We start from the raw sequence: 24,607 nt of genomic DNA, 5'->3' as shown, positions 1-24,607 counted from the left end.
ATTTTATCTCAATTATTCCCTGTTCTTTATCAATTACGTACGCTTTTACTATCGGAAGGGGATGCAATTTTTTGCATGGTCAGCATAGCTCGTCGGCGACCAAGATCGTGACCAGGCTATAAACGGTCGGTTTGCGTAAACGCACAAAAATCGTCGAAACTGCATGCCGGCCGGTTACACGCGGAATATTAATTAAGCTGGTCGGGTAAAAGCCGCGTGTCGAGCAGCGGTGACGCTCATAACGCCCGTTGTACGCGTTGAATCTCCATTACGAACGGTCGCACGTTTCCCGCGTCCGTTTTGAATTACGAGCGGAAAGTATGGAGCGATCGTAAAGCTCGTCTCTGTGGCAGCTACGAGGGAACGCGTTTAAAAGGTCGAGACCCGGCCTGACGACGCTGTCCTACGCACGCGAGGACAATGTTAATAAGCGAACGGTGAATTATTGCCACGGAATTCTAACGACGTCTATTGTATATAAGTTTCTGGTTTCGTAGGGCCAGAATTTGAACGTTTTGGATGTTTAGATGTTATAGCGAAAGTGGCCTTGGTTAACGTTTCAAAGGCGACGTTGATCGTTTAAGTTAACCCGGCAAAATTTCGCTCATGAATTTCTTGCAAGGACAGTTTCATCTTTCTTGGAAAGTTTTTTACACATTTGAATTTAAAATTCATTGTGAACAGGTAGCAGGGACTTCAGGAAGCATTCTCGAGCTTTTTTAATCTTTTGGAAATATTGAACAGCAAACAATATAGAACGAGCAAGTTTGCCCATGGAAAGTGTCAAAATAGCATGTTTGTACAGGAAGGGCTGATATATATTTCCTTTGCTTTGTTATTTGTTGGTTTTGCAATAAAAATTCCAAACTTTCTCACAGGTCGTGATTGATCCGGAAGAATTAATCGATGAAAATAAAATTATTATTGAAGAACCATCCAAGATATAGGACTCGGAACTATCTACATGTTCGTAACTATAAGGACGATAAACTAAAGTAACAAGAAGCGTGATGAGAATTCCTCGCTAATATTTTTATATGTCTATCTACATATATTACAATATATATACAATACTTACTTGTATCACCATAAAATACATAGGAGGATTCCTTTTTTATATTGATTGCAGAGAAATTAACGTGGAGATTTCGATAAAAATAGAGGTAAAGTAAAGGAAATTATATCACTCCAAAATGCAGTGAATGATGGCTATAATTTAATTATACATAAATTTGGTTAATTCATTAGTGCAATTATTAGTAGATATTATAGGGATGAGATCCCTTTTTGGAATAACATTTAAAATATCAAATCTCCGAGAGTATTTCAGGCAATTACTGGATATTAAGTATTTACACCATTAAGGCAGATTAAGAAGCCAAACAATTTTAGTATCCTGATTAAACGGAATTGTTATTTAATTAAATTTTAACACGAAGTTATGAAGCTTGATGGTCGTAAAAAGTCTTCCGTACCATCGGTAAAATAGAAATATCGTAAAACCTTTGACGCGTTAAATATGTCTGATTAAACGTTGTTCCGTTGTTAATTACCTCGTTAATTACAATACTGACCTATTTAGTGAATAAAATTAATTGCCGTTCCAATAAGTACTTCACAGGCAATATTCAAGAAGTGAAAACTTATACAATGTGTACATACTGTAACATTTTAAATTGTAAAATTCTCTCCAAGCATTTGAGAATGAAACTAAGTGTATTTATTTAAGATATAACGCTACTGAATCATGCTACCAATACATGATCTGTTGTAGTGTAATATATATCATCTAATAATAAAATATTTCATCCTAATATCAAACTAAATCTATGAATCTAACTTTAACTGGGAAAATTTCGAAATATATCAAATACGAATCAAATAAATACTATACTCACTTAAATCCAAATTCAACAAAGAATAAATTCTGGCGACATTCACGGGCAACGTCATTGTCAATCTCGTTGACTTTCATCGTTTCGAAACCTTTTAATGCAACTGGCTGCTTTTTCCCTCGATTTCGAAATTCGTATTTAATTCACCTCTGCGTGATACGCGCGCAATATTAATTTTCCACTCGCGGGCGGTCTTAATTTTGGATTCAACGGGGATGTACGAACGTCAGAAGTGGAATCAGGAGACGGTTAGACACACCACCTTCAACGGATACCCCAGGCAGCGTGATAATGTCATGCTAAGATCAATTTTGTATTCTGAGCGTCACTTCGCAGACTCAAGTTAAGTACGAGCTTTTCGAAATTCCGCCCATTAACGACGAAGCTTCCTGCTTCTGTCTACATTTACGAGTGCTCTTACGCTGCGTTTATTTACCCTCCCGATTGTTTTATTCGGCTTCAACGTTTTCCTTTTTGTCGCGGCGTGGTGTTTTTAAATCGATACATTAGGCTTCGCAGCTCAAATATTTCTTTCCCCATTTGGGTTATTTAGATTTTAATATTGGTGGAATTCATAAATAAACTTTTATATTCCTATACGAATAAGATGTAGAGATAGACTCGAAAGCGTAAATATTCCCTCATTTTTCTATATGTCCATTTCTTTTGTTTTTTATTATCGTATTTAGATTTTTGTATGGATAATGTTCAAAACAAATCTTTTCATTTTTATATGGATAGAGTGTATTAAAACCTGCGGATTTTGGATAAATAGTAATAGTAGTATTGGAAAATAAATCGTCAACACGTCAGACAGAAGTTATGACAAGCAGCGGTGTGCCTAAATATTAAAAAGAAAATTTCTAGGTAACACCTGACTTACCTGTGAATTAGATACGGGTCAGATCACTGGGTTAAACCTACGCCGATATCTGGCTTAACTAGCCGGAATTGGTGCATTTGCATTAGGTCGAATTTGTGGTATTGGTTACGGTTTGGCTAAAAGTAAGCCCAAATTATACGTACTAATTTGCTGGCTCGTGTTACGTACGATCATGTCGTGGTAAATTTATACGTGTTATGCGCAACGTTTATCGTGCTTAACGTCGGTAAGTGGCTTTTGCAATGAGAAGCATCAGATTTTCGATTTATCCATCCCCAAATAACAATCGGGAACACGTTTACAATCGATCGCTGATAAACAACTAGACTTTATCACTTAACGTGTACAAATCATACATGAATACCTCCGCGATTCACCATGGCTTCAAATGCAAACCACTGATTCCTCTCTGTTAAAGATAATTAACGTTCTGTTCTAATTCGTCATTTACAGCTTCTACATTTAATTGTATCCATAATCATTCGTGACTAATCGGTTAATTAAATTGTATTCATTTAATAAACTCGAATAATGTAGCCAACTGTATCATCGCGACGTATAGCAGTTTCTGAAATATATATACATCTATATCATAGTGTACATTTATATATTTATATATATATATATATATATATATATATATATATATATATAGATGTACACGTTTGACGGAGAAACACTTAATATACTTTGCGGAACAGAGACTTGCTGCTGTTTCTCCCGACGTGAGTGTCCTGGGGCCCAGGTCGCTTCAGTCGTGTTTCTTAGGCAACGACTATGTATATCTCGTTACATTCGAATAGAAGTTAACACGAAATTCCCTGACGGCGTATGCGTCGCGACAACGCCACTTCCGGTGGTACAGAACAATAAGGGCTACACGAGGACGACGAAGAAGATGTAAATTGGAACCGGAATGAAGAATAGGAAAAAGATGGAAGTGAGTGAATGACAAGGGAAATATGATGTACAGGTGCAAAGGAAACGATCGGAGAAGGGGGGAAGATAGCCAAAAAAGCTTCAGAAATCGAGAAAGAAGCAAGAGAGACGTGAAAGGTAAATGTGGAAAGATAATGGAAATACAAAGATGAAAGTGAAGATGAAATGTAAGTGGAAGATTACACAGAAATGGAAGGATAAAAAAAGATAGCTTGAAGGAATGAAAAGGGAGATGAGTGAAAGCAGTAAAGAAATGAGAGAAAAATTACTATTCTTTCAAGTGAATAAAAGGTGATCCTATCTTGTTCCATTTGCCAAAAATCCAACTAGTTAACAGTTGTTGGAACAGGAAAATAAATTCAACGGTGAAGTGATCTCCGTGTAGTTAGTGAATACAAAAAAAGGACAACGGTACTCAGGAACACCATAAAGTGAGACAGAAACTGCAAGAGCACAGGAATTAACTAACAGACGAAGTGAAACAAACACAAAAAAGAACATCGAGCTGAAAGACAAAGTTTTCCAAGGGAAGAAATCAGAAAATCATCGTACAAATGAAAACGAGAGTGAAACGAAGAGGGGAAAAGGGGAGAAGTCACAACGAATCCTGGAAACTTCGAACTGGCTTTGGCAGTTTAAAAGTTGCACGAAGGCGTCGCGTTGCGTCTCAACGCCGGGAAACCTTATCATGGCACGTACACTCGCTCCTTGGCCAACGTCTTGCTACGATATTATTTCCGGTAAATTCCAGGCCGGAAACTGCAGATTCTCAGCGAATCGGCGACGAAGAAGGCGTAAGCCTGGCTGCTTGTTTGAAAAGATTTCGATTCGTCGCCATCGGGAACGCGGAGGGAAATCGTGGTGCGACGAAGAGAAACGGAGCTGCAGGAAGGTAAAAAGGAAGGGACGACGGTAGCAGAAGGTGAGGGATTCGAGTTCGAAAATTGGCTTCCAGTTTTCCAGGGCAACTTCAAACACAGATATCATCGGATCTCGCTATTTCTTGGATGGAACACAACATTTCCTGTTTCAGAGTTGGTGAATCTCTGATGCTTCTTCTTTCTCCCTGGGGCTCTTTCATCTAGATCAGATTGATTCCTTTTAAATTTACGTGAGACGCTGTCACGAATCTTGCTGGAGCTATATAAACGTTCGAAATAAACGTTTTTCTTACCCTATCGAGCCAATGAAATTAATCGATAAATTTTTGGCTTGAAATTTAATTAATGCGTTGTTATGTAAAAATTTCATTTTTACACATCGCCTCGATATTTGAGGAAAAAGGATGAACAGCAAGTGCAATGATATTAAAAATACGTTGAAGAATTAAAAACGAGATTAATGTTTATTTCCACGGCAAACATTTTGCGCCTCGTTTTTTGTCACGAACTCCTCTCATTAGCATGCGAAATAAACGCGAACATCCTCGCTACGTGCAAAACATTAATTAAATACGAAGCAGGAGAAAAAAAAATATATAATAGACTGGCAGGAACAAACTTTTTGCCAAACGAATGGCCCGTTAATAGCCCGATTCAACGTTTATCCGGGCTACTCGTCCGAAGAACAATGTATTATTTAAATATCGCATCGTGGAAAAAACATACGAGTCAAATAGCGAGCCATCGTTACCCGCTGAATTATTCATTAATTATAACGGGATTACTTCTCGAATCTTCACATGCGTATAAAAACCTGCGCGTTACATTACGGTAAAAAAGCACTCGTTTAATTGTAGAAGTTGCCGGTGTTCGCGAGGAAAACGAAACAAAACACACACACAAAAAAAAAAAGAATGAATGGGCCAACGCACGGTCGCCACTTCACTGGCAACAATTCATATTAATAAACAAACTTCCCGGCCGTGTAACGTGTTTTTGCGCCAGCCCGTAAAAATAAAACTTAATACGCGACGGCTCGTACCTTTCATCTGCCCCTCGCTTCTTTTCCTCTCCCCCCTCTTCTCCATTTTCCGCTTTTAATCAACCCTTAAGATCACCCGTAGGAAATTAAAATTGTTTATAATTGATAATTAGCTCCGGTTAGGAAAAAAAACAGCGTGGCTAATAGTCCGCTAGGTACTGTTTCGCTGTTTAATCAAGCGTTTTACGATGTGCTTAAGCAAACTTTTCGTTAACATCGGTGAACTTATGATCGATGCTGAGCATTAAGCCGTATTTCGTTGCGTCGTTGTATAGTTAATATCAAGGACGTTGAGAGAAGTTCCTTGAGAACTTTCAGAATGGAAATTGCCATTGTTACCATCGGAGAGAAGTATAAACGAAGTCTGGCGTACCGTTTGAAAGTTGTATGAGTTCGTCGCCGTCGTTCAACTGTCATAATTTCGAGTACATTTGATTTTAATTTTAATCTCGTCCAAACGTAAAACACTTAGGACGGATTAAAACTTGTCCCCTCGTTCAAATTCTGCCGCGAAGTACCAAAATAGTTTCGCAGAAATCGACAATTGTTTGCGGTTATTTTGCGAATCGGCTTCTTAGTTAAGAGAACAGCCAAGTTGCAGGAAGTTTCGTCGAGTTCTCTTCCGCTTTTGCGTGAAAATTTAGCTCCGCTCAAATTTTCCTTTGATGTTGTTGCGGCGACTGGTTCTTTGATCAGTAGGATTCTTCGAAACTGTTAGGTTCTTAGATGCTTAAGAACAATGGGTTATTTCGCTTCGGTTGCTCAAAAATTATTGAAAAATAATTAAAAAATGATAAGTAATTATTGTGGAAAAAACCAAAGTTGGTAATACAAGTTATTAATAAACTAAGAAATAGAAATAGATATTGAATCTTTTTGATAAAGAAGAGAGAATATTTAGAAAAATATTTTGATATAAATATAAACTCGCAAGTGCTTAGCAAACTCCTGAGCGTTGTTTGTACGTCATTCCTTGTTGAAAACTCGCTGTACATTAATGATACCAATTGATCTCCTATTTCATTATCGGTAATGGTCCCTGAATATTATAATTTTCTAAATAACAATAATTTTTCTACTACTTCACGAAACCGAATCACCTTGACGCGAATTTCTGGTTTAATAATCGTATATGGCCAAAAAATAAGGTTGTAAGAATTTCCCCGAAATCAGAAGCTGCACAATCTTCGAAAAATTCATGGATTTTGCTAAAAGTATCGTGTTCACAGACGATTCAAAAAGAGAGAGAATGGCATTTCAGCGCCGTTTCGACGGTGACGCCAAGCTAAAAGAGAAACGGAGCGTTCTCGCGTTCGCCAGCGTCGGATTGCAAGCGGTTACCTCTCGTCTTCCGTCGAACGAGTGGCAAGAGGCAAACAGAAAATGGCGTCGAACGGCGAACGAGAACGCGCGAGGTAGAGATTCGAAAAAGTATTCGCAAGGAGCACGTTACTCGCATACCATGTGTACTTATACAACGTACTCTTCTTCCTTGTAAAATATCGCAAGCGCAGCTTTCCGAAACTGGAGCCTGTGTTAAGAATCTGCCTAAGTATTTCGTGTCCGGACTAAGTATCGCACACGATACGGACTTCGGCACGGGAACTGAAGATATCGCAGAAAACTCGTGCTCTTGTACGTTTTCAGATATCTTGAATGGGATCCATCGACGTTTCGTCAAAAATCGATGATAAATAAGTCAATGATAAATTGTGAAAATTGTATTGATTATACGTACATATAATCATATCATAATTATAGCTAATTAGAATTATACTGTTAATTGTAGGTTTAGCATGATTATTATTGGTCGTATAAATTTAAATACAGGCACAGGGTAATATAATCTATTTGATCTATTTAATATAATCTATCTTATAATTTAGAAAAACACTGAAAAAGTATTGACTTACGATGATTAATTTTCTATAATATTGCGAGGATCTTTTTACTACCTAAATTGCTTTTTTTCTATTACCTACTATGCATTTGATAAGACTAAAAATGTCAAATTAAAAGCAAACACAGACCGAGATATATGTGTGAATATAGTTTGTGCAACTCGACATTCGTTCTCCAAGAATTCTGTCATTCAAAAACTATAGATAATACACATCAAAAGATGGCGCGTAACATACGGAATTTCTCATGACGTAATATAAAAACCTGCAACCCTACATTTCAATAACCACCACGTATTCCACGTAACCACGATGTAAATTATAAAATCCAACAGCCTTTCCTTGAAATTCACTAATTGTAACGGTAAATACAAAAGTATGCTCATGCACCAAACAACTCACAATATTTGGCGCGTCCTATTAGCGGCAACGGAGTTTGCGTGAAACTTTCAAAGTTAACCACACGCACAAGGAGGGCAGCTGCTAGCTTGGTGTCAGCCTGGTGACTGAGCCAAGTGCTGATAGTCTGACATCGCTGTTAGTCGAGGGGCGAAGACAGAGAAGGGTTACAGGTTTGGTTTAACGGAGTTATTTAGACATGGTGTTATTCTGGCTCGCGTAGTATGTGGGCCGCCGCCGGCTTATTGGCGCGGGTAAGCCTCATGAAACATGAGTACCCACTGGAATGGCACAGCTATCTCCTTTATGGAGATGGAAGCTTATGCATGAATCGTAAGGACAGTGAGATCCTTCTGTTCCTTGGGCAGCAGCTTGTCTATGACACGATGGAGTATGCTTCATGCTTTTAAGTAACAGTCCGTCAAGTAAGGCGCGCATCCTCGTAACCTTCGATGCGTTCATTATGAAGTTGAAGGGTGGGGAAAGAAGAAAACTAAAGAGAACAAGCACTTCGGCAAGCATAACCCTGTCTGGTAGTAAAATTTGGGCGTGTAAGGGTACACTGTCGTTCTACGCTCAGTTTACGAACGTTCGGTGAGAAAGTTTTGGATTCACCTCGTCACCGCGAGGGCCAAACGACTGTTATAAACTCAGCGAAGTTTCGCGTGGGGGAGAATGCAGAGTAACTCTTCTCACGGTACGCTGCGCAAATTTTTCAATGACATCGAGGATGTGTGACAACTATGCTAAACCAGCGGTCGATGGTTCGTCACAAAGTAGTAGTAGGTATGAAAGGTTATTGGTGGATGGTGTCGGTAGCAAAATTCCTATGCCAAGTACAACGTCTAGTTATCTTGGAACGAATAATGCTATTTTTATTAAAAAGGTATGTTTTCTTCTAGAAATTACAGTAAATATTGGTTGCTGTAGAATAAAATTTATAAGGTTAATTTAATATACTCCCAAACGTAGATACACATCAATTTCTTGTTTTCCATAGAATATTCTATAACGCACTATACAGTATTCTCTATCTCCCCTTCACACGAGAATATTTTCATATTTTATATCAGTTAGCAGAACAGACTTCGAACCGAAGGACAATAAAATTCGTCGAGGAACGATAAATCTGAACGATAACCCCCGCAAGGGAGCAGGAAGTCGCATACACTTTACATAATTGCGATCGCGCCTCGAATAAATCGTTTTCGAAACGATCCCGCGCGCTTTTGTACTCCTGGTTCGCCACAGGGAACAAGGAATATTCGATTGGTAGGATGTCCCCGAGCAAACGAAGTACCATAGCGTCCAGCCCTGGGAAGAGGTGAATTTCGTAAATTGAACTTACGTCTGGATCCGTTTAATATGCATTAAAGCGCTTCACTCGCTTAATCGCCTCGAATTCCCACGACGTTTCATAATTAAGCGGAAATCGGACGCGGCCTGGATCAGTTCGCGATATTAAATTCAATTATTATCAATTCTCGTAAATAATCGAGCTCGAAATCGAAGGAGCTGAGGCCTCGTTCAGTCTCCTTCAATTTATTCGTCGCGATCGGATCATGAGAAGTTTCCATTAAAAGGGAGGCGCAACTTTTTCACGATCCACGACAGCTGGGTGTCGCCAAGTGGAAGATTTGCGACAGCCTAGCGGCGCAATAACGAAGAACGCGCCGGCTAGAAAGTAATATGTAAGAGGAAATAAGCTCCCGCTGTACGTTCCGCGATATCTGATGCGACCATCTCGAGACCCCGAGGGATCGTTGAAAACTTAACTCTTTCTTTCTCTGCCTAAGCCAGCCGCGAAGCTGCGCACAGCCTGGGATCTAGCCGTGATATTTATACGACTTTTCGCTTAATTGCCCTCGCTTGGAAAGAAGTTGCTGGCGTAATTAACGCTATCGTTCGCGGGAAATCGTCGCGTCTTCCTCTGTTACCTACGTATACGTAATATACTTTGGTGCTGGTGAAATCCGTCCCAGCCGTTTGATTTATTTTATCTGCAGATTAATCGGTAACAAAAAAGCTTGAATTTTTGGGATCTTGGATGGAGAAGTTCGTGTAATATTTTTTAAATTCTACAGTTCTCCTTATATTTACATACTTGAGGTAGATATTATTATACGTGTTGGTTTATTAAAGACGAATGATAAAATTGTAATAGTCAGTGTATATTAAAATCACTTTAAATACAAGTACAGAGATAGTGCAGTTCTAGAGAGTACGTTCGTTTATTTATATCGACCAGTAGTATTGTAAAAAGTTCAAATGTAACTCCGCCTGACGATTACAAATAACGGCGATAATGTTTGTCCGGAGTTCATTTACCTTTGAACCTAGCAAACCAAAACAACGTTGGCAGTCCAATGCACAACAATATGAGTCTCTCCCGATTCGAATCTTTCGTTGATTCATGTGCCGCTACATATACTACTATATTTCGATAGATATTATTAAGGTATAGATAGTGATTAGATATTTAACTTTAATATTCAGTATATTGAAATTTTACTAATATTTATATATTTCACTGTTCGTAAATAATGTAAAAAAGCTATCTCTGAAGAATACGTGAGAAGATCAGTAGGGTTAAAAGAAGCTATAGTGATTTTGTTTCTTTATATCAGCTTATGATACTCATAAGGCAAGGGGAATACTTATGAAAGAAGAAAACGAGATTTTTTTACGATCCCTCCAAGTACGTAATATAGAAGACGCGAAATGGTTGAAGGCGTGCTTTAAATCAATTATACGATCGAATATTAAAATGTCACGAGGTTTGGATTAAATATTGTTCGATCGTTCACGAACGTTGTTATATCGGTAAAATGTAATCCATGCAGGATTTCAGAGGGATCTGGCTGATGGAAAAGGGACGTCGAGAAGACATAACACTGTTTCAGCTACGTAAAAATAAGCCATTACAAACACGTGTCCTTGTCGATTAGCATAATGGTCGGACTTTTTGTACTTGCAACGATCCTCTTGCAAAAAATGTTAATACAGCGTGCTGTCGCGAGCAGATTTAGAACTAGGGACCCAGATGCTGTGCATGTGCTTACCGGAAGTCATTACACTTCTTCAGGGTGCCGTTCAAGAAGATCCACCTCTCTGCTCTGACAAACTTAGTTATCCAGAGTGAATCGATAAATTTATAGACCACTTCGTTTTTTTATCGTCGCGTTCCCTGCAAGATAAGAGGACTTATCATGCTCGTATTAAAATAATATCGTCTTGAATTCTGTAACTCGTAATTTTTAATCTATTTGAAGATATTATAACATAACAAGTATTCAATGATTCTTGTTTAATTTATAATATTATAATATATGTTAGACTTTACTATAGGGTGTCGAGACTGGTCCACTAACCGGAAGAGCGAGACCACCAGTGCAGTGGTGCTTGATATAATTAATACGATTTTAACCTCATATCTACAACGTAACATTCAAACTTCAAATCTCAGATTCTAGACCTCGCACTTCGCAATCCAGTAACTAGATCTCACATCGTATAATTGAAATCCCAAACCGCAAGCTTTAGGTCTCAGACCATATACTTTAAGTTTTAAATGCAAATCTAAGTACCCTAATTTAAAATCTTAGACCTTAAAATCTAGACCCACGTTTATTTTTCGAGTTCCTCCAACTGCGTATGATTAGTCCTGTGATTTTGTTGGAAACGTGTTGGAAACATTCACAAGAACGAAATTTATTACGTTTACGAGTTCACATTATGGTGCCGTGTTTGCAGATGTTCCAGAAGACAATCTAATACGTAATTAACCAGGACGCGGGAATGTCGCGGCAACAAACGCAACAAAATCCGTAAAAGCAATTTCTGAAGCTGCTCGAGTCAACGGGCTGTCTGTACTAAGGGAGACGCGCAAGAACATTGTGCCGCACCTTGTACGACGGACAAAGAAGGAAGCCTCTTAACTGACACGACGGCAGAGCTAATTAAGCGCACGTAACGTTTTGCAAGGCGATTAAACCGGCAAGAGGAATTCCGTTCTTATCTCGCCAGGTTTCCTCGAGGCGGCTTCAACCACCAACCCTTGCCATCCTATTCTTCCTCACACCATCGTCGCTTCTTCGTTCGTTCGCGAAATTATATCACGAATCTCGGCGTATCGTTATTTGTTTATAATTAGCGCCCGACTGACGTCGTTCGAGGATAAAATGGAGGCCATGGAACGCGTACGAGCCCCTTCAGATTTGGCTGGTATAACGTTTAAACCGTACAATGGCAGTGGTCTGTGTGACATCATTAACAACTTTCTGGCATTGTTTTCCGTGCGACCGACAAACTGGGCTAATTGCTTCAACTTCTGACCCGTTTCAGTTAGAACGCTGTAACTAGCTGCTTCTGCCGAGCGGAGACGATTGTCCTCGGCCGTTGCGAATGCCACTCTCGCGCAGGCTTGCATAAAATTCATCCCCTCACGGCGACGAGCACCACTACGCGACCGACGCCGCTTGCAATCGTCGCGGCTTATTAACCCGACGATAATTAGCCGTAATCGCGGGGACGTGAACTACCCGTTTCTCTTCGTGGCCTCCTCCTACCGGCGTGTCGTGGACTCACGCGTCAGAGGTCACTGCTTATTTCTTTGAAAGCTCGTCTGAACAGTTACACTCGCGTGACGGTGATATTAATCGGTAGTTAGACGGATTAGAATTGGAGAAAACACAACTTTGACGATAGATAGTGATAGATACTGTCAAAGATAATATCTACGGTGGCTCATAAAGTTAATAAAACATTTTCTCACTATGAGCATGCTTATAGTAATTTATAGTAATGACAAAAAGATTGATTAGAAGATATATAGATTAAAGATAGAAAAAGATTATAGATTAAACGACATATCGCCTTTACTTTTAAAAAGTGTAACGAAAGATAAAAGCGTAACTTGATCAAATATGAGAGTTTCTCATTTTCAGGTATCTCTATCTTTTGATGCGAAAGAGTAGGTTTGAAATAGAAAGTTGTCGAAAGTCTTACAGTTTCTTAGGAAAAGTTTAACATTCCCTAATTATATGAGAGAGGAATAAAGAATCATGAATTTATGAGGATTTTATTTTAGAAGAATACCAATTAAAAGATGCTATGTAAAAACGGAAGAGTCTCTAGCATCAATAAGGTAACTGTAAGAAAAATTTAAATCGAAAGTGTTCTTCATGCGAGGAGTCCATTTTTGGTTTGTTCTCTTTGAAAAGAAAGAAAGTTAATCTCTTTAAAATCGGATAATTACGCAAATGAAAAATTTCCCCAGCTACTTGTTCGTTTTCAGTAACAAAGCAAGTTCGATTAGCTTCGTGACGCTGATCGTTTCATCAAGTTACGCCGCAGTTTTTACAAAGTATAATTAAGAACAATTGATTCGCTATGGTTCACAAAACTTCTTGTTTACATCGCTGGCCAATTTGCAGGTCTATAAGAAATATTGTGTAAAATCGTCTCGGTGCAAGGAAAAAGAATAATACTGCAAATCAACCGTTGTCAGTCGCGCCAATTATTTGTTTGTGAAAGTTGCTTAAGTATCTGTTCCTTGCTCTTTCAAACATAATTCACGTATTTTACAAAAGACAATCGCGAAAAAATGAAAGAGCAAACAGCGACAAAAAAGAACACTGGTTCTTGTCCTTTAAATCGGATCAATTGTTAACGAGCTACCTTGAAGAAAGATTTTTTAAGTCGAGTCTTTTCTTTTACTTATAAATAAGACTAAGGAGACGAAGGATTTTAAGAACTTGCATACAGGAGTATTTCGTTTTCTGACTCGATTTCGTTTCGTTACATTGTCTTTCTTGAAACCGAAAAAAAGATTCTTTAAAAGCGGTCTAGTTTATCTTAAGAAAACAATTGTTCAGTAAAATTGGTAAGAGAATATTTAGTTACAAATTTTCATCTAAAATTATATCAGAAAAATATTCATATTTAAATTTCTGTAATTATACTTTGAGGTTCTAACGAATATTTCGTACTATTTATTGCGTTATTCTTTCAATTTCTTACTTTTTTTTATTTAATCATGAAGTTCAATTTCTTAACACATTTTACAATTAGACTCTTATAAATATTAGACTTGTATATATTATATACTAGACTCAGATTACTGTAACCGTTCTTAGATACCATATTTATTACAAAATCTGTCGTGTAATATTTTGCTAACAAAATATTTCATAAATTAAATTCATCAGTTTTCACTCTTTCATTATACTTTCATGCGCGTTATGCAAAATTTTTCGCTCTAACGATATTTACTTTACAGTAGATTTACGTATATCGACCAAACGAGTTCTTTCTATGAATTTGCATATAGAAACGGTAGAGAATGTTAATGCATACGCGTTCATCACATGGTTGAATTTACAAATCCACGGATTAGTTTCACGATCGCGATGTAACGATGCAGCCGCATATACGATACGCTCTCCTATTTCATCGGAGGAAATATGGTATTTCAGAGATGCGTTTTTCACCATAATAACAAATTTCATCGTTAAGCGCCGTTTTCATTTGAACTGAAAATTATGATTGCCCAACCCTTCGGTATTTATGCAAAGAGCAAATCAGATGGCACTCGACTGTTTGAAATCGCCGCGACTTTTTGCTACGCACCACCCTTTTTCCACCTGCATATAAACGATAATCGATAGAAGAATAATTAACGAACAAAGTAGCTGAACGTTTTTCATTTGCAGTAATTTTAGATTTTGTCGAGTTATCGTTACGAGATACGTCGGGGAAATTCAATTTTATACCTATTTCCCTTTTTGATTTTAATTATACGCAATATCCTCGTTTACCTGTCTCGAATGCAATTTTTAATGGTTTCCATCTCCACGTTTTAATACTTGTCGACGTATTTGTACTAAAATACATACGTACAATCAGCAAAATTTCAGAATATATACAAATATTTTTATGAATTGAAATTGAAATACCCACGCTATCAAGTTCAGCTAAACATACCTAATTTATCATTTATTAAGATTTAAATATTTAATGGTCAGTAAATGCTTTCCATCGATGATATACTTGACGTTTATAAAAAGTAAGCGAGGAATACTTTCCAATAATCATTGCTTTCCCGTAACGATATCTTTCCTACTCGATCTAAATTCTAAAACTCTACAAAGTTTGCTGGCTGGTACTTTAAATGAATCTACTGCACGATCTTTATTTTGCAACGATGCAAGAAATAAAAAAAAAAAAAAAAACGGAAACAGAGAAGAAACGAAAGAAAAGAACGATCACGAAAGTTTTATCCCAAAGTGGAACAGTATTCCCGTGGCCTGACCGCAAAGGATACCGCGTTTAAGTTAATTTGGCATAGTTTATGTTACAGGCCCAGAAAGAAGTGAAATTTTACAATGACCATCGTAAGTTGTTTGTCCGGTGGAGGAGTCTCGGCTATTTTTATTCAAGAGATGTACCACTGCTTCTTCTGAGGTTTCTTAATTAGCATGTTTAAGTTACTCCTCGGTAAAATTTATATTCAGCGTCGAAGCACAACGAAATATCAAGTACGTCGTATGGAAAAATGAAACTTGCGAACGAATTTCATTAGCAACAGCAAATTTGTAGCTACTGCTCCTGTCTCGTGCAAATCTACTGTCGGCATTGAAATTTTTATTTTATAATCCTTGAATTTTATTTTATAAGATATCTCAGAAGCATAAAATTGGAATAAGATGATTCTCTTAAATCTTGCAAGAGTAAATTGTTATATATACTTTATATTCTTACATACGTATAAATTTTTCATATCTACCTGGAATTATTCTTATAAATTCTAAAACTCCGATATCAAAAATAAAAGCAAACATTCTAAATTCATTTTCAGCTAAAGAACTAAAATATCTTATTCTTTATTCTAATGTTGATACTGTTTAATATCGTTCTATCCAATCAATGGATATCGGTAAAAACTAATCGTCTATTTAATTTTCTGCCGCGATACACGTTGGCTCTGACGTTCCATACTGTGATTGTTAAATACTCCTAACAATATAACATTATTGCTAGACAACAAATGTGTATGCAATTTTAAATTTTTACTAACATAAATATAAAAATAAATTCTACAAGTCATAAGACAAAGTATCAACACTCTTATTAAAAGGGCATTTCTTGGTAGCAACCATCGAACGGGAGCCGTATTAAATTTTAAATCACCGCGCACTGGAAAAAACTTCGCATCGACCACCAAAAAAGGATTATGAAAAATATCATGGAAAAAGGAATAAAGGGAAGACGAGAGAGAAGTGCAAAATTATTCAGTGGAAAGCGCGCAGAGGACGCGCGACAGAGTCCCGCTGAGAGTGTATCCGCGTGGCACGTAAACGGTGAGAGGACGTGAACGCCGCGGGCACCTCATTTACGCACATTTTGCATCCACTCAAGTTTCGTTTGAGCGTTGGAGATTACATAGAATATTATTTCGTCGGTGAAGTGGCTGGCACGTCGTGCGCGAGATGGTGAGGTGTGCGTGGGACGCCCTACGCTCTGGGTCGACTTTAGCCCGCTTTGATACACATGGCGGTCGAGAGTAGACCAGAGAGCACTTCGTTCGACGGTTTGAGCCTCGATCTATACAAACACTAGCGTTTCATGTACCATCGCGTCGATTCGGTGTACAATATTCTACCTGCGAACACTATCCACGAATTTGCAATACGCTTGACAAGTATACCTTTCAGAGCAGAAGAGAAGGAAGAGAAAATGCTGCCATTACAATATCAATCTACTTTGTCGTCTTTTGTCTTTTGTCTTTCCTATTTCTTGGACCATACGTATTTTCTTTCCTCTTGTGCACTTTAAATGTACTTTCACGATGTGTTTTGGATTTTTATAATCGTATTTATGGTTGTCCTTTGATTTATTCTTGTAATTTCTCTCATTGCATTGTTTTTTCTGTAGGTAGATGTTCTTTATTTTTACGTTTTGCTGTAGAGACAATCTCGTAATATGCGCGTTTATTCAAACGATATGGATGAAGGTGGAAAGAATTTCTTGGTACTTTATATATTTCCACGTCTGTTTTTTAAATGTTTTTACATCTATGATATATGTATATCTTCTTTATCTTTATTTGGTCTATTTTTACTGTTAATTATCCGTTCTTCTGCCATCTGTTTTTAAAGATGTAACTTTTTACTTCTTTGTCGTATTACTGCAGTTCACTCGCAAACAATAATGTAACTCTATATAAATTCATAAGCTCTCCAAGCACTTTCTTACTTCCTTTTTTTGCTGATTCTCTTTTTTTCGTTTCTTTAATCTCGCCTTATATAAGTACCTTACCTTGTACCTCCGTTCCTTTTTCTCCCACCTTATCTTCTATCCACCTTCCTTCTAGTTATGATTTTTCTCGCATACTCTTCAACCTTTCCATCCGTTGCTTCCTCTTTTCAACGTTTCCTCCTTAGCTGTACGTCTCGCGAATTTAATTAACTCAGTCTGAGCTTCATTGAGCCGCGTTAAGTCACATCCTTCGCGTAATCTTTGCATTATACCATTCAAAACGTATTTCTCTGCCGTGCTTGCATGGCGATAAGCCTCATGGAACAAGACTTGTACAAGAAAGTTACGCTTCCGAGAAGTGTCTCGCTGTTTCTGGGACGAAATGTCCCACGCTGCTTTTATCCGACGAGCTAAGTGCCTCGAAAAGGAAAGAATATCAGCAAGTGATGTACCTGGTGCACGTTTGCAAACTTCACATGTTGTTTATGCTTGCCTCTTCTAAACAACTTACCAAAGTTTGTATTCCACCCTACATGCGCACTACATCCACCGTAATCTCGTCATAAAATATTAATTTCTTTAAAGCATTTGATAATACGCGGAGCGTCGTAAGTAACATTTTTGGACTAATATTTTTTTTTCTTAATATTTCAATTAGATGTCTAAACTTCCAGCAGGATTAAATTCTGGCAAATCAGATTATAGAAAATTAGAGATTTAGATCAGAAATAGCTTTGTTTGGAAATAGGAAGTTAATTGTATTTAAGTAAACGAGTTTCTAGAGAGTTTGAAGGAAACTTTGAGCCTTATTTGACTATATATCATCGCGTGTTAGTGTGTGCAATTATTGGGATTAGTTTAATCTGAGACTGTCATAACGAAGTCAGAACTTTGTTTGGCGAATATATTCGCGTTAGAAAGCAAAATATTAGTGAAGTTACGACTTTGCAACGAGATAAAGCGAAATAACTTTCGTCAAACATCAAGATCCTTATTATTTCTATATCACTAAACTAAGAATGTCTCAGAGAATTAAGTTGAACTTAAGTAGTCAGACAACATATTAAAACCATAATATATTAATCATAGAAAACTTTTTTCTATATATTATATACGTTGTAATATAAAATATATAGAAATTTCATCAAATAATGAGGCACGGTCATCGTGATTACACTGATCAAATTTAAAACCAATATGGAAATGCATATAGAAGTTACAAGAAATTTACTGCAGACATATATTTAATAAAAACATTAACAGCTGCCTTAAATATGTAATAAGTGTTAAAGATGACTTCACTGAATATTGAGACGAATATGACAATTAGGCCTCATTGCAGTGTCAATGAAAATTCAAAATGATTCATACAACATACATAATATATTTGTAAAATATTTTTAATAGATCGTCCGAAAAGTTTCTTTCGTATTATAAGGAAATAATGGATGCACAACATTTTCCGTTTTATATTATTTTATCGAATTACGCATCATCCATTTTGTTCTATCAAGATAAAGATTACAACGTTCGACAGATTAGATTTCATGTTTGTATAAAGATGCATTGTTGTAAAAGACGCGTCTGTAAAAGAAAGAAACTTTTCGGATAACCTAATATAAAGATTTAAATACGTTTGCATAACCACTGTATATAAATATTAGCAGCGAGCGTTTTAAAGAGCAGTTAACTTGGAAGAGAATTTATAAGTTTGAGAATCGTGATTAGTGGACAACATTCTGCGTCTGATGGTCGGTTATTATTCGGTGAGATCTGAGATCAAGCAGGTCGCGACAGTAAAAATTTCCAATTTAAATTCACGCCGACGCGTTTAAAAATTATTAAGACAGCGAGGATGTCTGCGCCGACAGGTAGTTTGCATTCGTGGCCGACTATAAAGATTTCACGTAGCTTCAACGAGTCGGTAATAGAGTCCGTAAGCAAGTCTCGCCAGGTACTTGAAAGTTTTTCCTTCTCCTCTCAAAGGTGGAGGTGAAAGTTCCTCAAATCCAGAGCATCCTCAAGTCTCAGGAGTACAGCCGTAACATGTTGCAGACACATCAACCAAAAAGTGAGAAGAAAGGAACTATGAATATCTTCGGACGAGTAAAACGGTGTATGATTGAGGGACAAGCACGTAACTTGAAAATATTCCCTTATATATTAACATAAACATCTCAATGGCATAAACATTAATAATACGAGGCTTGTAATTGTAAATACAAAATGTTTAAATTTCTAATTGAATACATATATCTTTACATAGACTGTCTGAATGAAATTTAATGAAATGGCTTTTGAAATTTAGTATGAATATTCGATTATTAATATATTATTCATCATTCGCAAGTTTTTTATTACTCCTATACTATAATATATTCTATAATATGATGCAGTTAAGTACCTGAACCTTTCTTGAATAAAGTTGACTTCAATAAAAGAAGAATCATATAGATGTCGCACAATATACTAATTTGAAAAAGAAGAAAACAGAAATTGGCAAAGCGCTGAAACGTACTGTACGTTGAACGCTATGTTCTTAAAGAAACCGTAGAAAGGATTTCAACTGGGTGAAACCCGCGCGATCAAGCAATATTATCGTTGCTTAAATATAGTGAATCGTTTAACGAGTTCTCTTGCTCCGGGAATCTTTTCCTGGATTTCGCGAGAACTTCGTTTAAACTCCTTCAATTATCTCCAAGTTGTTTACATTTCGCTAAACATTATCCAGGTCAGAGGCTCCTCGGAATAACGCTATAATAACGCCGTCCAAGAAGCTCATTTTTCACAATCCGACGGACTGGGTTAGCTCGGTCACGTTGGTTCGCACCAACGTGTTTGTAAAACTAATTGAAAAATTCCTTTGCACCCTGTCAGGAACGAAAATAAAAGCTCTGGTCGTGATAAACGAGAAAGAAGGAACCCGTGGACGACCGGCCAGGGAAAAAAATGTTCATCGGGCTTAAACCGACTTCGGTTCCCAACCAGGAATTAGTCAACGTTTTTCAAGTTTTGATGGACAACGACGATGGAATGCGCGAGGGTTTTCCTGTGTTTGAAATTTCCAACCTCCTCGATGACCCTCTTCGCGTCGAATGGGAGCACGAGTTCGAATCTGTCAAAGAGAAGAGCATTAATGTTTCGTCCCTTCAACGCTTAATTTCGTAGCCGCGTCACGTTCGTTGTTGGCTCCGTAAGTGTCACCATCGATAACGAAACAGGACCGATCGTCGTTGTGTATATCCATGGTTTTATTGGCTTTCGACGAGGGATCGACGAGAAATTGAAAGTGAAATGAAAAGCCACGGTTGAGTATCGTTGGCTACAGGTCGTAAATTCGCTTGACATTTGCAGTGGTTGATATGAAGGATAGTGATTGGTTACTTTTGTGACAAATTAATGGAACGAAGTCATGTTGGTGTAAGGCGCAAGTTATATAGAACTTCTATACAATGTTGGTTATTACGTAGCAGAAAATGTTACGCAGCGTAACAGAAAATGGAATTATATAGTTTTCAATTGTGTTGGATACAATAACGAGTTTTACAACGTGTGGATTGGTTGCTGCGATTTTTGAGTGGATTATTGAAAAGGGGATTTTGTTATTGTAGTTGAAAGCGCATGATACGATCATTTATTTATTTCATTTCGAAGATTTAGAATTCAGAATTTCTATTAGATGAATTTTCGATATTGGCGCTTGGAGAAAGAACATAATTCGTCATCTACAATAATATCTGAAAGATTAATTCCGTTCAAATACGAATAAAGTAATTTTCGAACGTGCTACTGAACATTTTTTTCAATTGTGAGATAACGTTATTATCATATACTTATATCATATACTTGTTACTATCATAACTACCTTCATCTTTTACTATTACAATATGCATTTTTTGTGAAAGGGAAAGTAAAAGAAAAAGTAAATAATCAATGATAAATAATGAAATTAAAAATATCAGCTAACATTGTAAATAAATAAATTTCCCCATTCCCTTTACGACACGTAGAACGTTTGCAAATTTATTTCAAACGCTTAACATGTAATTTCAAATGAAATCTACCGTAATTATACCGCACGTATCTACGATGTGCTCCTTTAAATTGGTGGAAATGATCTCTCGCGGTATGTAATGGAACTGGGTGTATTCCGTCTCGAATAAATAACGCGCTGTCTAAAGGTAGAAACCACAACGAGGGAATTACGAAAAACGGAAATGAATGGTAAAGCAAGCGGGCAGACTTGAAGGAAGCGAAAGATCGATGAGATCTCTCCAAAGGGAGAAGCACAGTTACCCAACTCTCGTATCTCAAGTGGATGCCTTTTCTGAAAGACTCGCTGGAATATATTGCGAGTTCTGGATGCTCGTTATACATCCCGGTGAAATTAGAAGAAAGAGATAGCCTTGGATTTAAAGAATATTTCTTTCGCATATATAACTTGACCAAGATTCATTGTACAACGAAAGGAAAACGAGGCACCTGAGTAAGATACTACATAAAAATTCACTTTAAATGTAAATAATACAATAAGAATTTAATTGTATAATAAACCAATTGATTAATTGTTGTTTTAATTTCTATCGCTGTTATATTTATTAAGATGTGATGAAAATATTTAAGTAGAACAATTGTTAATACGTTTTATGGAAAAGAATAATTCAATTAACCTATCCTTTTTCAATCATCTCACAGAATTTATCGTAATTAAAGCTATGAAAATTCCTTTCAACTACTGGTATCGACTCATAATTCCTTCCGATATTTCACCAGATATTTAAATCTGACAAAGTAATGGATACTTCATTTAATGGAATATTAGTGAAAGATGTTCTGCCTTTCACATCACGTGCAAATGGCATTGAGAAAATGCTTTAAGTGTTTTATCGTGAAGACGAAAATACGACATTACGATTTCCAATATCCATATCTCGACAACGTAATAAATCATGTCACATGCGTCGTAAAAACATCTCTAGTCTTCAAACATCTCTTCCAAAAGTGAATTAAACGACTGAAAGCTTCGAATTGGCTAACGATAAATATATTATTAAAAAGATACAAACGACCATCTATGAGTATTATATATACGTGGTTTCAACCTCAAGTTAAGGTTCAGAAGAAAATTACCGTTTAATCACGAGAAAGAGGCATCTAGCCCACTAATTACGACAAAAACGTAAATGTTTCACGGAACCATCGGCGCGAACCGTCTGAAGAAGCGTATGCGAATAATTTTCACGAAATTCCCGCCGGTGCTGGTATCGCATTAACCATGCTGTTACCGTTTAACGATACTGCCAAAGTAATAGGATCCCACTCAAAATCCGTTCTTTCACCAAGGCATTGCACACGTTACACGTCAAACTACTCTCGCGATCGTTTTACAAGGGCCGCCAGGAATTTCGCGAAAGGACTCCATCTCGCTCCAGGATTAACCGGTGCACATTCTAAAAGTAAATGTGACGATGGCAGGTCGTTCATTGATTTTGTTTTAAGCATCTCGGAAATTCCATGAATTTTCCTCGCTCGATTTACCAGTCGTTTAGTAAGGAATAATGTTGCGACGATGGTCGTATTACGAAACAAAGTTGAATAAATTTATTTTATTGATTGGCATGCTATTCGAATTAATGTTACGAAGTGCCTAATTCGTAATTAAGTTTATGGTAACTGGTGAAAATTTTGTGGATTTTTAAAGATATGAATGGACTGCGGATTTTCATGCGTTTACGTGAAATTTAAATGTGTGACAATGAATAGGATATATATACATATAATATTGTGACGCTTAAGTATAAAACCGATGAATATAGAACACGGTTTTACACCGAGAGTAAACATCGATAAGATATTGTTTTTGGTCGACGAAACGACGCCTGCGGCATTATTCTTTTATTTACGCTGGTATTTATGAGAATGATCTAAGTCAAGGAACTAAGGACAATAAATTTATCAGTTATTTTGTGTTTGCATACACTTACATTACAATAATGTAAAACCAGTTTTGTGACATAGTAAAAATTTAGTCGCTTAATAGTAGTGTCGTTAAATAGAATGCAATTTATGTTAAACGCACAGCGTTAAATATGTTGAAATAAAAAATGTATGACTAGACCATTTCGGACCTTGCCGCATGGCTGGATTTATCGATCTTCAAAAGTTCTGGATGCTTCTACCGTGAGACCGAAAAGCCTCATCTCCAATAAACCAACATCGAGCAACTTTTTATCGCAGCTTGTATGTTACTGTATATTCAAAAACATTTCCAATAAACAATTTACATTATAAAATATTTCCATACTGAAACAACATTCGACAATAGGCGGTGATTGTCTCAAGGAACAGAAACAGCAACAAAAATTTACTCGATACTACTTCAACAAAGATGAGGCTAAAGAGTAACCTAACGAACGACACACTGTAGAACGATACCTAAGCGCGAAATGGGAAACAGAACCAGGACTTCCTGTAGAAAATAATGTAGTCTACCTTGTCTGTATCCTCCGTTATCGACATGATTCTCCAAAGATCCTCATCAGGCATTGCTTTCTGACACAAACTCACATACAAAATGGCGCACACGAAACCGAAATGCATAAAGAATCACGTATAAGTACGTAGATCGTAGAAACTTTGTACGATGGGTAAAGCCAATAAACTACGCAATATATCCATACAACAACACTTCGTTCACAGCATCAAAACAAAGAAGTTAATTGATGTCGCGAAGCACGTGTATTACGTTTAACTAAAATAAGAAGCGAGTCCCCCCGTCTGCTACGTGTGAGGAAATCTCCCACCCCTCGTCGTATCCCTCCATCTGCCGTTCTATCGATTATCGATATCTAATCGCGAACGAAATCTCCGTCGAAAGTGAGATCGATGCTCTCGTAAAATCCAACGCGCATCTGAGCCGCGCAGCCAGCCTTTCGGCGGTTTCAACCAAATTCCTATAGTTACGATACTTTCCTTTTCTGTCATAATGTCAGAATATACGAAAATATACAAAATATTCTAAGTAAATTACTCATTATAATATCTAAATCGAGAGACAAAATACTTTTTATATAATAATGTCAGATAGTAATAATGGAAAAATAGTAATAAAGGGTGTTTAATTTCGAATGCATGAATGACAATGAAAGAAATGTGTATATTTTTTTACAATATTTAATAATGAGTTAAATTTTTAATTAGAACATCAAAAAATTACGAAACATTATAAATTAATATCCATTTCGAATATATTATTATAAGTATTAATAGCATTGAATAATACGGAATAAAGTGTTCGATTTTTCTCCAACGAACACTTTTTAAACTTATATAAGTTTTATATTAATGGTTTTATTACAAAGCATGATTTTATCATTATTTTTTACTATATCGTATAGCTCGGGGATAAT

The 24,607-nt window shown here is 36.9% G+C and overlaps 1 long non-coding RNA gene across 2 annotated transcripts in view; it reads right to left on the bottom strand.

Moving 5' to 3' along the window:
• LOC138190047 (uncharacterized) overlaps window positions 1–23,985 on the bottom strand; it is a 238,701-nt gene extending 214,716 nt beyond the window's left edge. For both annotated transcript variants that reach the window (XR_011176186.1, XR_011176185.1), the window contains exon 1: window positions 23,691–23,985. This is a non-coding gene — a long non-coding RNA (uncharacterized LOC138190047). The remainder of the gene's footprint in view (window positions 1–23,690) is intronic.
• Between the last annotated feature and the right edge of the window lie 622 nt (window positions 23,986–24,607).

Source organism: Bombus flavifrons, chromosome 2 (assembly GCF_040668555.2).
Source record: "Bombus flavifrons isolate JBK064 chromosome 2, iyBomFlav1_principal, whole genome shotgun sequence".
NCBI classification, from domain to species: domain Eukaryota; kingdom Metazoa; phylum Arthropoda; class Insecta; order Hymenoptera; family Apidae; genus Bombus; species Bombus flavifrons.
This window is presented reverse-complemented; position numbering and strand designations above follow the sequence as displayed.